The 9616-nt window shown below is 42.8% G+C and overlaps 1 protein-coding gene across 24 annotated transcripts in view; it reads right to left on the bottom strand.

Moving 5' to 3' along the window:
* Nucleotides 1-2884, bottom strand: part of LOC117138193 (PDZ and LIM domain protein Zasp) — a 54706-nt gene extending 51822 nt beyond the window's left edge. For 23 of the 24 annotated variants that reach the window (XM_033300103.1, XM_033300118.1, XM_033300101.1 and 20 more), the window contains exon 1: nucleotides 2649-2884. The gene's annotated coding sequence lies outside the window, so the exon portion shown is untranslated. Of the gene's footprint in view, nucleotides 1-628; nucleotides 820-2648 lie in introns of those variants that run through there. The other variant, XM_033300099.1, reaches the window with a different exon arrangement.
* Nucleotides 2885-9616: the final 6732 nt, after the last annotated feature.

Raw genomic sequence — 9616 nt, forward strand, 5'->3', positions numbered from 1 at the left:
AGAATCCGTGGCGCCAAATTGCAGCAATTCGAGCATAGAAAGGAGGCGCAGGAGGTGGTGGCCGCCACATCCGCAGCACTTTCGCAATTTGTGTATCTGTATCTGGCAGATATTGTATCTGGCGGATGGCTGCTGGCGAACGGCGCTGACTGACTGACTGAGCGAGAGTATTCGGAAACAAATCCAATCCGCGCAGCCATTTCGAGGAGCTAAAAATAAACTCACCTTGAAAAGTTTCTAAAAATTTTCTCGCTTTTTGACTATATAATTTTATTCAATTTCAACGAGCCGAAGATCTACGACGTATCTGTATCTCTGTATCTGTGCTCTGGCCAACAAATGTGATATATGCGTCAAAAGAAATTCCCTGGATCGGCGTGCCAAGAAAATTATTTACCAATCGCCTATATTCGCGCTGAGTCTTCGGTTTCGTAAGGGATTTTACTTGTTGTTAACCTTCACAAAATGCACACAAGTCACTATTTAGTGGTCGAATGGTGAGGGGGCGGGGGGATGCTGTCTCTGATATTGATTCTGATTCATCAGCGATCCTGGCGAATCGATTGCGGCAGGCTATTGTATAACCAGCTGATTTCTACCCTGATTTCACATGCGACTTGGTACTGACCGATTTATTCCGATCGGGTGGCTTTCTGCTGGAACTCGATTCGATTCGATACGGTTTCGATTTGATTAGATTTTTACTGATTTGGACTTGGATCTCGGTTTCGTATATTCGTGGCGTTTGTGGTGCACTGCCAGTTCAGTTCTTGGGCGACGTTAACTAAGCGACGATTTTCTCTCAACTAAAGCAAAAACCGAAACCGAAAATTTTTATGTGCATTTTGTGCCGTTTTCGAATACAAAAATCTTTTCAACCACATCGCTGCCGTCGCAGTCGACGTCGCTGCCGGCGTCGCTGCTTTTGGGCCGTGCGAGAGGCAGTGGCAGTGGCACAGTCTGGCTATATAGCATCTATATAGACATTGTCGGTTCTCAATTCCCAACCGATTCGACGGCAGAGCCGCAAAGCTACAAACGCCAGACGACGGCGACGGCAACGGCTGCCAATGTCTGTCTGGCTTTTGTGGCCCACTGTTTTGTTGTTGTTCCTAGTGCGGGCTATACTTTTTGTTATTTGGCTAATTGTTTGTATTTTGTTTTCATAGCCAAGCTTTTAACGGCGCAGCCAGCCAAATGCCCATGTGCAATCAGTCCGTTTCGGGGCTGTAACTCATGGTAATCCTATAATTACATCTAGTTAAATGTGATAAACAATTTATTATAGGGCTTAAATAACCACAAAAAAATATAAAATTAAGGAGGAGCATTCAATCTTTCATTATTTATACTTTGGAATATATGATATACCTAAAGATGCAAAGATCTCATATTATAGATTTTTGCCATAAATGAATTATGCTTATGAAACGCACATTTGGCACGTCTCTTTGAAGTTGAAAACAAGTGCAGGTGCTATTCAGTTTCTGCTGCTGAACTATTTCCCGTGATCTGTTTTCCTCAAAACCACAACAACTGAATGGGAACAACAACCCCGAATAATCTGGGGAATTTGGGTCACAAAAGATCCTGAGTGCGTGAATCAGCGGTGGTGACTCCATCCGAGCTATGATCCATCCGATCCATTATCCATTTCTCAATAAACGATTAATCATTCCGTCGGGGTCACACATCCCTCATACTGCTTTTAAAGATCACAGGTCCAAAAATATACTCTCGCTAAATCGAAATTTCCCTAAATTGAATTTCCAGTGCATGAAAAGTGAGCCATAAAGCATTAATATGTTAAAATGTAGCCATAGCGCAACGCTTACAAAAATAAACGCAAATATGTTTTTGCCAGCGCTGATGTGCTCAATCAAGCAGCGAAATGAAACGAAACGAATTGAATCGAATCGAGGCAAACAATCCACCAAAAAACAAAAAAAGGCGCAGGAAAACATGGCCAACTATGTAGATAAATATGTATAATATAATATAATATTTGGATGTTTTATACCGCGCGTATTTGTGTCTACATCGCAGCACATTGCAGGTGGCATAAAAAACTCCGGCGGGTTAAACAAGAACAGCAAACAAGTAAACAAATAATAATAAACCCCAACCCGCCACCTAACTATGTCGAAAAAAACATTTCGACTTTTTAATTAAATCATGTTGAGTGGCAAAAATAATAATAAAGAATCTAGCGCTGGGCGCAATTCAATCAAAATCACTAACAAAAAACACTGTTCTTGCGGTTTTTTATTACGCATTTCGGTCAGCCGATTAAGATACGGAATACCGAGATACGGGCGTAATTAAGTTTAAAGACCGCATCTCGACGATCTTTCGTTTTTTATGTTTTGATAACAACGGTGACAACGGTTAGTTACACAATAACTTGCGGTTAACACTTTTGCTTTTTACACCAATGCGGTTTAATTGCTTAAATCTGTCTTTGATATTCGGGGATGCTGAGTCAACGGTCAAGTTTTCGGAGCCATGAATCACACAATCGAGCCCTGTGGCTCGAAACCGGCTCTTCGCGGCCGTTTTTTTGAAAACTTTTTGGCAGGAGGCCAGCACAAACAACAAACAACGAACCACAAACAACAAATCGCCAAGAAACTGGCCAAGACACTTACACTTCCTTCACTCGCACTTGTTGGATTCGCAAGCGGATTCGTAACGTTCTCTCTCTGCGAAAATGAAAAGCGTTTGGGGACCGTTGGGACCGGGAGAGTTGTTGCTGGATGTTTTGAGCACTTGAGTGAGTACGTTTGAGTTTCTCGACACTTCTTGGTTTTATATCTTTCGTTCCGGGTTTATATCTTTCTGTTCTGTTGTTCTGCGAGATACAACCGCGCGCGATCGTTGCGTTCGAGCGAATGAGGGCTGGGATCGGGATCTCGACGACGACGGGTTGTTTGGAGTCGCACTGTAAGACGAGCGACTCACACAGATACTCCCGCTCACCCACACACTCGCACGCTGCGCTCTCACTCGCTCTCTCCTCCGCGCAATCAACAGGTAAGTGGTTAGCCAAAAGGTGCGCAAATGTATCGGTATCCGTATCTGTATCGGCCAGTGTATCTGTATCTGTACCTGTGCATGTGTGACACTCGTGTGCGGCACTTGCTGATAAGATAAGGCCCGAAAAAGCCGAATAGAGCAAATGCAAATAAAAACAAACACCGGGCGCACTCATAAGCCATGAATTTCGCAGCCAGTGATATTGGCATTCGAGCCATAAATTCAGTTTACTGGCCTGGATCAATAATTTGAGCAAGCTAATTTGCAGCAAATAGCGCGGCTTTTGGCGAGCTGCAATTCTATATTTAGGTTGCATGCCACATCGCACCGAAACTGGTTCCTCCAGTTTCCTGATAATCTGGGTGACGGCTACACAACCCAAAACAACAGCGGCCCCAACACAACACCCTGATTCTGGACGGGCACAAAGTCTGATTTTCCTTTTTAGCGCCAAACAAAAATCAAAACAGTCGACAAAGCGGCGATTTTTGCACACCCTCTAAACCTTTTAAAGTTGTTACTTTCCTTGCGATCAATGAGCCAACGTAATCTGGTTGTCAGAGCTGATTTATCAAGAATATCTACATATATATCGCAATAAAATACATACTCTTCAAATGACATGAATACTTTTCAATTTCAAAATTAAAAACTCGCAACTTTCTTGCCAAATCGCAAAAACCCTATGTGAGGGCAACAATTCAGCAAATGCAGTTCCTCCCAAAAAAAAAGAAAGACATGAAAAAAGCGATCAAACTGCGCAGTTGGCCGAAACCGGTTGCCGCCTTGCAGATCGCCTGCTTCATGCCCTTTGCTTTGCAGTGATATTGTTGACCAAGAGCGAGAAGCGGGCCAACAAAACCCCGTCTCCCAGCAACTGGAGGTGAAAAGAACAAACAGAAACCAAAAGTGCTAGCCCCATGGCTTTGGCTAATGCACGCGAGAGCGGTAGTAAATCATTTGCCAGCTATTTTGTTTGATCAGTCCACGGCGTCCACGGACTTCTGGCCCAAAGGCGGACAGACAGGCCGGCCAACAGAACCCGGCCAGAGGAAGCGACATCGCGCAGTCACTCTGAAAATGTCACGCATGCGCTGTCGGCATGCGCGTAATTGCATTGAGGATGTGCGAGGAGGCCAGGAGGATGTGCCAACTATATAATCTAGTGGGGGGACGCCCTAGGCTTTACAATTTAATGAGCGCTTAAATAAAGAAATTGCCTGGGAATAAGCCGCAAAAGACATGAAAATGTGTGTTGTTGCTTAAGGGTAGTACCCGGTATTTTGTGTGCCAAAATGTATTACCATGTCAACAGCTGTCATTTATTATTTATCAATTTACGAATATTTATATGTATATAAAAAACATTTATGGATAAGCTAAATAACTTGAAAACACTTTTTAACAATGCTTATTTTAGTTTAGTTTTTATTTAGTCCCTAGACCAATCACATACTGGTCTCCACATAATTGTTTTTTAAACTGTGTGTCGGACACCTAGCGTGGAGTTACGGAACCATCATAGCTTACATTCATTTTACACAAATGAAGCGCCACCTATGCGGGCACAGCTATAAGCTAGGGATTGAGTAGCACACTTATCTCACAGTAAAACAAAAGTAACTTTTTAACTAAATAGCAAGATGTGAACAGCAGACTTGGGCTTATTTTTTTTAATTGGTTAATTATGTTCTTTTTTATTTATTTTTCAGATTTTTTTGCTATATAATGTGATAAATACCATATAAGGCCTATCATTCATACTGGTATAATTTTATCTATGTTAATTATTCCTTCTTTGTTATTTAACCATTCTTAATTGTTTTAATGCTTTATAAAGGGTGAACACATATTCAAAATTAGGAGCTAGCAATGAGTTTTTATTTTTAATAATTTATTTAATTTTTAATGGAAATATTAAGTACGACTTTATTTGTACTGTAGAGAATGGCAGTCAGCGACGTTCTGGCATTCATATTTAGATCCAAACAGATCGTGCTTATGAAATCTATAGGCTAAATCTATTGTTAGAAAAAGTTTATGGGCTAAACATATTCGTATTTACGTGAAATTGGTACAGGCTTAGACAGTTCCATTATAGCTATGTTGTCCTTCATTGGAGATGTTCCGAATTCGCGGTGCCTGATGACCGCTTTAACATCAAAGCTCGTAAAATATACGGACTTTACTTTTCTGAAAAGAATGTAAATAAATATACATATATCTGATAAGAAGACTATAACTAAATGGTAGGTCTACTACTTACATTTCAGTGGGATTTCTGAGAAAAGCGCTTGCAACAGTTATGACATTTTAGATATTTATGTTATAAAATATATGACTTTTTCAAGGAAACGTAGAAATAAAACAAGGGAAACAAGTAGAGTTTCTCGACTATTAGAAAAAAATAAAATAAAATCAAAAGAACAATATTTCATAAGGTCAGAAACGCCAACTTATTGCCTTTCCATGATTTTTAACGAGTCTGGCATACCCTTTTACCTTACAAGTAAAGGGTGTAAAAAGATATATACTCCAAGTGGCGCTTCTGTCGGTGATTACATGAACTATAGGGGGCCTTTCATTTGGTACACGTTTTGAGACAGTCCGATAAATATGTAGAGTCATTTGTAAAATACATGTAGATCTGATTAGTATACAGTATTTTTACAAATGTAGTTTATAGTTTGGAACCAGTGAAATTTGCTACACTCCGAAAGCTTGGACATGACCATGATTGACAAAAGTCATCAAACTGTTCTAAAATAATGCGAACGCTAATAGATAACAAAGTCTATTTTATTTAAATGTAATTTAAATTTAAATTAATATAGAAAATATATTGGTTGGTCGAGTATGTATTTAAACAAATGTGTATCTCTTGGATCCCTAGTAACGCAAACCTTTACAATTTGTATAAAAAATTATGAATAAATTTGAATTTAGATCGAAGCATCCTTTACTACATTTAACATTTCATAATACTATTTTCCAATAGAATATAAATACCTTAAATTAAAACTTCTGCTACTTATAGTAGCATGTGTTTCTGCAAGTAAATGTGTGTGCTGGAAAATGTATCTATGTCATTTGTTATGTTATGGTGTAAAATGAATTAGGGAATAGCCTGTTAAATATGTGTATATATTGCACTTTGTGGCACTCGCTTTAATATCATTCACCTGATGAATCGATCGGCTACTTAATGTTTGCACTTGTCAACACGAATTGCCGTTATGAGCGGCAAAGGACACAAGGATGATGTGACCGGAGTGCCGGGCACGTGCCCATGAGGACATCGCGATAAGGGGGCCAAACAATTTGACAATTTAATGTGGCGACAGTCGTCAAGCTGCAGTTCCGAAATTGAAAACTCTTACTCAGTGCCGAAACTGAAACTGAAACTTAGGATCGGGCAGAAACTCGTGCTCGCTGACGACATTAGCAGCGGAGGAAGCAAGGCTATAATTATAATTCCATTACCGCGGTGCAACAGGACCAGGAACAGGAACAAGAACCCATTGGCCGGGTAAGGTGCTGCTGATCCTGCGCTGAGATCCTGTGCCAAGTCAAAGACAATTGAGTGGCGTAATTGCCGAGCCGGCAACTAATGATGGCCAAGGATAATGCGGGCCGTGTTAATGTGGCCAGAACGCGCCAAGCTGGCTGACGAGCAGGTGAATCGCTGAACGGCCAACAAAATGCGGAAGTATGCGCATTTCGCCCGATTCGCAGCGCCTTCGATCCGATCCGCATTTGATGGAATGTCCGAAACGAGCACTTGCTGCCAATTAGGATGCCTCTCCGCAGCTGCCCAGCTCAACTGCTTAGCTGCTTGAATCACCTGAATCGCCTGAATTGCCCAAGCCTTCTAAATCACCTAAACACAAACCCAAATGCTCCCCTCGCTTTTATGAGCCGCCAGGTGGGGTCGACGCGCATTCGGCGATAAGAATGTCATACAACAAGCTCCCAATTAACTGCGTCGCCCAGCGGAGGAGGAGCCCGTGATTCCAAATTCGGACACCATCCGACCGGGGGCTCATTTGCATCTCCGGGGCAGGGAGCAGGTTCATCTGCCATCTATCCATCCATCCATCCATCCATCCATCCAGCGGAGGGTGCCACTTCGGCGGCCCAGCGGGCGATGTCCCAGCTTCACAAGGAGATGCAGAATCAGCGATGCAGGACAGTGCTGACACAATTCTAGCACCCTCAAATGAAAATGTAAAATCATATGTTTATTGTATTAAAAAGATTTTGTTAAGAATTGTACTGTTTTCTAAGGCAGGAGGACAATGAGATATTTTGAACAGCAAGAGAACGTTTCAAGTTCTTTAATATCAATAAACATATTGAATTGAACAGTTTGGAATAATTAAAAGTAGCTAGTTCCAGCTGAAGCGGCCACGCTGTTCCAAGGAGAGCCGCGCAGGGAGTCGCAAAGATATCCATCAACGTGTGGCGTGTTTGGCTCCTGTAAGTTGTTAACTCGACTTTTATTGCCGCACAGTCGGCGGCTGGACCACCGAAGGGTCATTGGCTTCGACTTGGCCGCGATCCACGGAACCATCGATTGCCTCGTTTGCGAAAGATCTCTCGAATTCGGCCGGTTCACACCCAGGGCCAGTTCATTTCCGCCCCTGCGGCTCCAATCAATGCTCACAATAAAGGTTAATTATGTAAATGTCACACAGTTGCTACTGTCCACCATCGATTCCCATTCCCATTTCCATTTCCCACCCCGATTCCCATACCGATTCCCACTGTGATGTGTATTTCAACTCCTATTTCGATTTCGATTCCGATTCCGAAACGAGCTCAAAACTCACAATTTAATGGTCTCGAAACGTTTCATTTTTTATTAGTTCACATTGGGTCCTAACCTGTTGTCGGGAGCGTTCTAAATGAGAACATAACTGCTTCTGTTGCCAGCGCCAATTAACCCCTTCCTCCCCAGCCATGTGGCCATGTGATGGCCCTTCGCCGTGTTGCCGCTTTTTACGGTTTAATTGTGCCCACGACCAGAGACAAAACAGAGAAATCAATCTCGAAATGCGTTGACAAGTGAGGCCAGGCCAAGAGCATTTCGAGATTTCAGATGCCCGGCCGACGAGCAAACAGAGATTGCGAGGAGTCAGAGTAACCCCCGAACCCCGAGGTGCATTTAAGTGCACCTTTAGGAAATTAACCATAAAAAATTGCTTCATTTAACAAGGCAGTGCGGCACTAAAAACCAACCCAGACAATGTACAAACGCAACGCAGAAGAAGCCAAATGCCAAAGGCAGCCGGAGAAAACCAGAGTGACGTTGGGTCACATCTTGGGGTTGGGGGGCCAGAGGTTCTGGCCTAGAAAGCGGAAGCTCTGGACCCACTATTTCAGGCTAATTGGGAAAGAGGAAGTCAGGTGACAACGGAAGATGGGGCTTCATAAAGCTGAGGAACAGCTTCAGCCCACTCCTCCTTAGAAGTAGCTAATAAGATCTTAAAAGAAAAATCATATTTTATGAATCACAGCAGTATTAAATATATCTTGGTAAAACGATGCTCATAGCATAAAATAATAAAAGAGCTATCATTAAGCGTAATATATTTCGCTTATTAACTTTTTAAGAAGACGACATATCCAATTCACATTTATTACTTACATACATATATGCATTGCCAGCGGCTTGTTTCCATGTCCACCATCTTAATCCATACAGTTTATCCGTAATTGAATGACATTAATTATGGTGCATGCTGCTGTCAAGCCATCACTATGACCATTACCATTACCATTCCCATCCTCAGCTGGGCAAATCCGCTTGCCGATTCCATTCCCAGCCCGATGTCGCCGCAATGTCAAACATTTGGATCTGCTAATCGCGTAAAACATAACACCATTACCGCCATAAAATAAATTTTCTGCCATAATATCTGTCGCACAGAAGGGCCTCCGATCGGTGAAACGTACACGACGACATCTTCTGTCCCATTCCGCATCTACGTCCGCGTCCGAGTCCAATTTCCAATGCCCCAACTGGATTTTGATTTATGCCGAAAACGCAGAGGCGAGCTGGGCAAAAACCAAAAACACAAATCAAACGCAAACAGCGCGACGAAACATTGCAACAATCCATGCCAGCGCTCTGCTCCGGCTGCTACTGCTACCAGCTCCTCCAGATACGACTCCTTCAGCTCCGGCCCACGAATGCCGGCTAACAAGAGGAGCAACCAAGCGCTGGGCTATGCTAGCATGGCCAGCAAAAAAGGCCAAAAGGCGAGCGCGAAATCCAAACGCGAGCGGCGCGCGCGTTTTTTGCCGCGCCAAATGTGTTAAGCAAAAACGCGTCTCTGTGTCTCTCCGAATGTCCAGCCTCATTGATATTTCGAGCGCGAGCGTATAAAAATATTCTGTCGGCCCAAGATCCCGAGATCCCGATTCCAATTCCGATTCCGATTCTGATTCTGATTCCAATCCTGGCCTGGCCTAAAAGTGTCGCCCGAGCGGGATCGTCGCTGCGATCAGCGATCAGCAGAAATCATCGTCATCATCATCATCGATCCGGCGATTCAGAGCCCTTCGACTTTCGTCG

The sequence above is a fragment of the Drosophila mauritiana genome, chromosome 2R (assembly GCF_004382145.1).
Source record: "Drosophila mauritiana strain mau12 chromosome 2R, ASM438214v1, whole genome shotgun sequence".
NCBI classification, from domain to species: Eukaryota; Metazoa; Arthropoda; class Insecta; order Diptera; family Drosophilidae; genus Drosophila; species Drosophila mauritiana.